The following is a 7,958-nucleotide window of genomic DNA, read 5'->3' on the forward strand; positions in this document are numbered from 1 at the left end:
TCTTCAGAAAAACCTGGTGCTCTTTGTGGACAGTTTCTAGACACAATGGAGTTCAGCCCACACTATTGGGCAGACTGATTGGCTCTTTGCCTAGGAGAAGGATGTCGCCCCTGTCCAAGCCCCCAAACATATATGTGCCCATTGCCTGGCACAGTGAAAATGACCATAAGAGCCATGACAGAAAACAGAAAAGAGACAGTGGTCATGGAGGAGCAGGCCCAACACAAGAGGGGCCCTGATGGTCCAGGGGACCTACTTTCTGCATTTAGGCCCATGCTGGAACAGAGAGGCCTGATTCCTTTTGTCCCAAGGACTGGGCTTCTACCTAGAAACTTTCATAGCCAGAGCTCCAGAGACAAAGCTGAACCCTGCCCTCAGCCCTCCCATGTGAGGTTGTTCACTTGGCGAAATGCTATCTTCAGCTCACACAGCTCCACTGGAGGATTACCCGGACTTCGCAGGAGAGGTCCGGCCACAACCAGCCCTAGGTTGCTCCCCAAGTCCAATAAAGAGCCCAGGGAGCATGGCTTTCAGTCTCTGTGTTCAGCCCTGGAAGTTTCCATGACAAAGCAGTACGAGCAGGCAGCAGACACAACACCCAGGCAGACAAAATCCTGGAGGAAATGGGTGCATACTACAGACAGTGCAGGGTCCAGAAAATGCAAGATTCCTCTGCTGCAACAGGGGCAAGGGGAACCTCTGATGCTGCCACCACCTCTGAAAATGAGCTATAAAGTCACCGCTGCACACATAGGCCAGGAGAAGGAGGCAACATTGCAGCATATGAACAGGATTCTGATGGGTGAGTCGCAGGACACCAAGGTCAGCAACACCACACAGCCTTCCTGCTCTCCCCACCTGCCTGCCTCAGGAACTGCTCCTCCACCCACTGTCCCTACAGTGCCCTGCAAAAAGGCAGAGAAAAGGACGAGCATAATGGAGCAGGACTCCCTGGTCCCCTTGGCCCTCTTAGCATCTGCTGCTGTGACCACTTCCTTGCATCCTGGGTCTGGAAGGAAGAGCACCTCTGCTCCCTGGCCCTCCTCCTCAGAAGCCCTTCCAGGCCCTCCTCACACTCCATGGCCACAGCCTCAGGCTCCTCATTGACAGCTGTTCCATCTCTGGCTGCCTGTAAGGATGACCTCAGGAGTGCAACTCCTGTCATGCCTGGGCCTTCAGCTGGGGAGGTCCTTTCCTACGAGAAGCAAAAGCAGGAGCACAACCAGGGGCCCCTACAAATGGGAAGGAGCCAGGTCCTTTTAGTCCCAGGGCTCCTGAAAGAGTAGGAGCAGGTGCTGGTGGGGAATCTTCCTTCCCTGCCATCCTCAGCACGCCCAGGACAGATTCTCCACCCCCAGTGTGCACAGACTCTCCTGTTACTTCATGGAGCAACTCTCTCAAAGCAGATACTGCTACCCCATTCTTCACCAGTCTTTCAACTCCTGCTTCCAGTCTCTCTGCTGAGCCCTGGAAGTTTCCATGACAAAGCAGTACGAGCAGGCAGCAGACACAACACCCAGGCAGACAAAATCGTGGAGGAAATGGGTGCATACTACAGACAGTGCAGGGTCCAGAAAACGCAAGATTCCTCTGCTGCAACAGGGGCAAGGGGAACCTCTGATGCTGCCACCACCTCTGAAAATGAGCTATAAAGTCACCGCTGCACACATAGGCCAGGAGAAAGAGGCAACATTGCAGCATATGAATGGGATTCTGATGGGTGAGTCGCAGGACACCAAGGTCAGCAACACCACACAGCCTTCCTGCTCTCCCCACCTGCCTGCCTCAGGAACTGCTCCTCCACCCACTGTCCCTACAGTGCCCTGCAAAAAGGCAGAGAAAAGGACGTGCATAATGGAGCAGGACTCCCTGGTCCCCTTGGCCCTCTTAGCATCTGCTGCTGTGACCACTTCCTTGCATCCTGGGTCTGGAAGGAAGAGCACCTCTGCTCCCTGGCCCTCCTCCTCAGAAGCCCTTCCAGGCTCCTCCTCACACTCCATGGCCACAGCCTCAGGCTCCTCATTGACAGCTGTTCCATCTCTGGCTGCCTGTAAGGATGACCTCAGGAGTGCAACTCCTGTCATGCCTGGGCCTTCAGCTGGGGAGGTCCTTTCCTACAAGAAGGAAAAGCAGGAGCACCACCAGGGGCCCCCTACAAATGGGAAGGAGCCAGGTCCTTTTAGTCCCAGGGACTCTAAAAGAGTAGCAGCAGGTGCTAGTGCTGAGTTTCCTTCCCTGCCATCCCCAGCACCCCAAGGCCAGATTCGCCATCCCCAGTGAGCATAGACTCTCCTGTCACTTCCCCGAGCAACTCTCCCGAAGCAGATCCTGGTGCACCATTCTTCACCAGTCTTTCAACTCCTGCTTCCAGTCTCTCTGCTGAGCCCTGGAAGTTTCCATGACAAAGCAGTATGAGCAGGCAGCAGACACAACACCCAGGCAGACAAAATCGTGGAGGAAATTGGTGCATACTACAGACAGTGCAGGGTCCAGAAAACGCAAGATTCCTCTGCTGCAACAGGGGCAAGGGGAACCTCTGATGCTGCCACCACCTCTGAAAATGAGCTATAAAGTCACCGTTGCACACATAGGCCAGGAGAAGGAGGCAACATTGCAGCATATGAACGGGATTCTGATGGGTGAGTCGCAGGACACCAAGGTCAGCAACACCACACAGCCTTCCTGCTCTCCCCACCTGCCTGCCTCAGGAACTGCTCCTCCACCCACTGTCCCTACAGTGCCCTGCAAAAAGGCAGAGAAAAGGACGAGCATAATGGAGCAGGACTCCCTGGTCCCCTTGGCCCTCTTAGCATCTGCTGCTGTGACCACTTCCTTGCATCCTGGGTCTGGAAGGAAGAGCACCTCTGCTCCCTGGCCCTCCTCCTCAGAAGCCCTTCCAGGCCCTCCTCACACTCCATGGCCACAGCCTCAGGCTCCTCATTGACAGCTGTTCCATCTCTGGCTGCCTGTAAGGATGACCTCAGGAGTGCAACTCCTGTCATGCCTGGGCCTTCAGCTGGGGAGGTCCTTTCCTAAGAGAAGCAAAAGCAGGAGCACAACCAGGGGCCCCCTACAAATGGGAAGGAGCCAGGTCCTTTTAGTCCCAGGGCTCCTGAAAGAGTAGGAGCAGGTGCTGGTGGGGAATCTTCCTTCCCTGCCATCCTCAGCACGCCCAGGACAGATTCTCCACCCCCAGTGTGCACAGACTCTCCTGTTACTTCATGGAGCAACTCTCTCAAAGCAGATACTGCTACCCCATTCTTCACCAGTCTTTCAACTCCTGCTTCCAGTCTCTCTGCTGAGCCCTGGAAGTTTCCATGACAAAGCAGTACGAGCAGGCAGCAGACACAACACCCAGGCAGACAAAATCCTGGAGGAAATGGGTGCATACTACACACAGTGCAGGGTCCAGAAAACGCAAGATTCCTCTGCTGCAACAGGGGCAAGGGGAACCTCTGATGCTGCCACCACCTCTGAAAATGAGCTATAAAGTCACCGCTGCACACATAGGCCAGGAGAAAGAGGCAACATTGCAGCATATGAATGGGATTCTGATGGGTGAGTCGCAGGACACCAAGGTCAGCAACACCACACAGCCTTCCTGCTCTCCCCACCTGCCTGCCTCAGGAACTGCTCCTCCACCCACTGTCCCTACAGTGCCCTGCAAAAAGGCAGAGAAAAGGACGTGCATAATGGAGAAGGACTCCCTGGTCCCCTTGGCCCTCTTAGCATCTGCTGCTGTGACCACTTCCTTGCATCCTGGGTCTGGAAGGAAGAGCACCTCTGCTCCCTGGCCCTCCTCCTCAGAAGCCCTTCCAGGCTCCTCCTCACACTCCATGGCCACAGCCTCAGGCTCCTCATTGACAGCTGTTCCATCTCTGGCTGCCTGTAAGGATGACCTCAGGAGTGCAACTCCTGTCATGCCTGGGCCTTCAGCTGGGGAGGTCCTTTCCTACAAGAAGGAAAAGCAGGAGCACCACCAGGGGCCCCCTACAAATGGGAAGGAGCCAGGTCCTTTTAGTCCCAGGGACTCTAAAAGAGTAGCAGCAGGTGCTAGTGCTGAGTTTCCTTCCCTGCCATCCCCAGCACCCCAAGGCCAGATTCGCCATCCCCAGTGAGCATAGACTCTCCTGTCACTTCCCCGAGCAACTCTCCCGAAGCAGATCCTGGTGCACCATGCTTCACCAGTCTTTCAACTCCTGCTTCCAGTCTCTCTGCTGAGCCCTGGAAGTTTCCATGACAAAGCAGTATGAGCAGGCAGCAGACACAACACCCAGGCAGACAAAATCGTGGAGGAAATGGGTGCATACTACACACAGTGCAGGGTCCAGAAAACGCAAGATTCCTCTGCTGCAACAGGGGCAAGGGGAACCTCTGATGCTGCCACCACCTCTGAAAATGAGCTATAAAGTCACCGCTGCACACATAGGCCAGGAGAAGGAGGCAACATTGCAGCATATGAACGGGATTCTGATGGGTGAGTCGCAGGACACCAAGGTCAGCAACACCACACAGCCTTCCTGCTCTCCCCACCTGGCTGCCTCAGGAACTGCTCCTCCACCCACTGTCCCTACAGTGCCCTGCAAAAAGGCAGAGAAAAGGACGAGCATAATGGAGCAGGACTCCCTGGTCCCCTTGGCCCTCTTAGCATCTGCTGCTGTGACCACTTCCTTGCATCCTGGGTCTGGAAGGAAGAGCACCTCTGCTCCCTGGCCCTCCTCCTAAATATAATTGTGTTGTATACCTACAGTGTACCAGTAAGAGAATTCCATTAAGAAAAAAAAGATTTAGTCTTGTGCATACTATGGTGCCTTTACTGTGTATGTCGAATTTTTATGCAAGTTTTCTAAAGCAATAATCAGCGGTGCTTTTGTGCTTAGGTTTTGTGTGATTTTAATGAAACATGAATAGTTGTGGCCACTTGCTCATTATTTGTGGTTTAAAATAAAAGGCGATTTAAAACAAAAGGGTTTCTTGTCTGCAAAAAGAAAAAAAAAAAGCAAAAAGATACAGCAAACTAATAGGTAACCAGTACCACCTAAGTCTCTACTCATAGCCTTCTGAAGAGTGCCTTTGTTCTGCTAATTTTAGAATAGTTACTACGAATGATACTTGCAAAAGTACATTTACTGTGTACCCTGAGTTCCTCTAGGCCCACTTCTAAGTCCAGCTTTCCTGCCAGTAGCCCCATAGTTTGCCCTCAGACCATGGCTGAGTGTGGTCACTTTTGTGTAGAAAACCCCCTGGACGAAGAGTTCTCCTGGCAACCGTCTCGGGTCCCCTCCTAGGTTCAATATCCAGGGGGCTTTCTGCTTGCACTTTACAATGAAAACTTTTGTTCCGTCCTCTTTTGACTCTCTGTCTTGTACTTCTTTCTGGCTTGAGAGCCACCAGCCTGACAGTAACAGTATGGGGATGACTTGGCCCTGTAGGTTCATCCATTGTTATCAAATGCACCACTGGTGACGGGTATTGATATCGGAAGAGGCTGGGCATGGGTAGGAGACCCAGGGTTTATGGGAAATACCATTCTCTCAATTTTTGTGGGAATAAAATTGCTCTTGAAAACTAAAGTTGGGCACGCCGGCGTGAGAGGGCACGGGGAAAGGTGGCTCTGGCCGGGGCGGCTCGGCTTCCTGGGGCTAAGCTATGCATCTGGGCTCGCCGGCTCGCGGCCCTCCTTCGCTGCCCTCGCCGCGCCCTGACGCGGAGTTCCTGCTCCGGAGAGGCTGTCCTCGCGCCGGCCGCGCTCCCTCCGCAGCAGAGCCCGCTTGCTCGCCCGCCGGTGGGAGCGTCCCGTCCTGGCCGAGCAGCCCTGGGGGGGGGGGGTGCATTTTGTCCAGACCTATTCCCCGGGACCGGGCGGAGCGGCTGGCAGAGGCTGCAGAGTCGCCGCCGCCGCCCTCAGAGGCCCCAGGCGCCGCCACTGCCTGGGCTTCCTGGAGGAGGCCATTCGTAGGTCGCCCGCGCCCTCTCCAGCCCTCCTGTTTCCCGCGCTCCCTGGTCCTCTGGCCCCAGAACGCCTAGACTAGACGCAGGGGTGAGGAGTTGGCTGTAGTGCGAGGGACCCAGGATGCCTCGGGGCCGCCGGCAGCGAGAGCCTGAGCAGCTCCTCCCGATGGCCAAGAAGACCAACGACAAGGGTTTCAAGCTGCTCCTGACTTTATTTCCACAATGGGAATAGACTTTAAGATCAAAACAGTTGAATTACAAGGAAACAAGATCAAACTACAGATTTGGGACACAGCAGGCCAAGAGCCATTTCACACCATCACAACCTCCTGCTACAGAGGAGCACTCTAGTGTATCATGCTCGTGTATGACATCACTAATGGTAAAAGCTTTGAAAACATCAGCAAATGGCTTCGAAACATAGACGAGCATGCCAGTGAAGACGTGGAAAGAATGCTACTACAAATGTGATATGGATAATTAAAAAAGACTTGTACCTTAAGGAAAAGGAGAACAGATTGCAAGGGAGCATGGAATTAGATTTGTTGAGACTAGTGCAAAAGCAAATATAAACACTGAAAAGGCGATCCTCACATTCGCTGAAGATATCCTTCAAAAGACCCCTGTAAAAGAGCCCAACAGTGACAATGTAGATGTCAGCAGTGGAGGCGGAGTCACGCGCTGGAGGAGTAAATGCTGCTGAGCGGTCTCCTGTTCCATCCACTGCCATCCGCCACCTGTTTCTCGCCTTGCTCCAAATAAACCACTCCGTCCGTTTGTAACTCTAAACAGATATTTTGTTCCTCATCCTAACTATCCAGTCCACCTATTTTATTTGTTCTTTCTTCTGTGACTGCTTGCTAACTTTATTATAGTTTTCTTCAAACAAAAAAAAGTATAGAAAAATCACGTCTGTGACTTTTTAAATGTACTTGCTCAGCTCACCACTGCATTTCAGTTGTATTATAGTCCAGTTATCAACTTTAAAACCTATAACAAACATTTCAATTCTATTCTGCAAATTGTAGAAGAATAAAAGTTAGAATTAACAATTTTATTTTGGACAACAGTGGAATTTTCTGTCATGGATAATGTGCTTGAGTCCCTATAAACTATAGATGTGCAAAAGAAACAAACAGAAGCCAGGAAAACACTCATTTTCGCCTCGAATATGTAAATGGGGTTAATTTTGTCCTGTGCCTTATGTGGAAAGGAACTTACTTGGTTTTCCTTTTTTGTTCTGGTGGAAGCATGTGCAGGAGACCTACCACCCAACATAACCCATTAAAATATTTGTGGTTTGCTTGGCTGTCATTTCCAGAGTGGTTAATTGAGGACAAAGGGTAATGCAGAAACGATCTGGTTTGCCGAGCCTCGTTTTCAGTGGCCTTCATATTTAAAACTCTTCTTGCCACCAGTTCTCCTTGGCCACTTTTTCCGTGCATCTCATCTTCCTGCATGCCACTTTATTTGCTTCTCCTTCCTACCACCTTATGGTATGAGTTATTTAGAAATGAAAGGGGCAAACTAGTAAGTTTGTCAAGTTTAACATAAAGCACTGATTTAACTTGCTTTAGTAAACTAAAAGACAAATTCTAACCGCCTACTATCCGTGTCATTTCATTGGTGTCTTCCCCTCATTTCCTCTCCCCTAAAACCTCTGCCCCAGATTCCTTCATTCTGCTTCTCTTCTGCGTTCTCCTTCCCTTTGTTCTCTTCCTGTCTACCCATTGAGTTTATGAAATGGAAGAGCTAATTGCATGCACTAGTGTTCAGAGGGTGCTGTGGTTTGTCTTCTAATTAGGTGTCTATCCTATTCACTTTCCTAGAATAAGTCTCTCAGCCTAAATTTGAGTAGTCTCCAGTTTGGCAACTCCTCTGGCAGTTTGGTAGGCCAGTGAAAACTGTTTTTAAAAAATGGGACGGAGGAGTGAATTTTGTTAACATGTTTGCCAAATGTATTGAGATTTGGCCTCCGAAGAACACTTTTTCAGTGTTAAGTTGTC

The 7,958-nt window shown here is 51.4% G+C and overlaps 1 pseudogene; it reads left to right on the forward strand.

Moving 5' to 3' along the window:
* Positions 1 to 6,105: 6,105 nt before the first annotated feature.
* Positions 6,106 to 7,628, forward strand: LOC101717622 (ras-related protein Rab-10 pseudogene; annotated as a pseudogene).
* Positions 7,629 to 7,958: the final 330 nt, after the last annotated feature.

The sequence above is a fragment of the Heterocephalus glaber genome, unplaced genomic scaffold (assembly GCF_053883595.1).
Source record: "Heterocephalus glaber isolate CG9 unplaced genomic scaffold, H.glaber_assembly_v1.0 deba00001687, whole genome shotgun sequence".
Classification (NCBI taxonomy): domain Eukaryota; kingdom Metazoa; phylum Chordata; class Mammalia; order Rodentia; family Bathyergidae; genus Heterocephalus; species Heterocephalus glaber.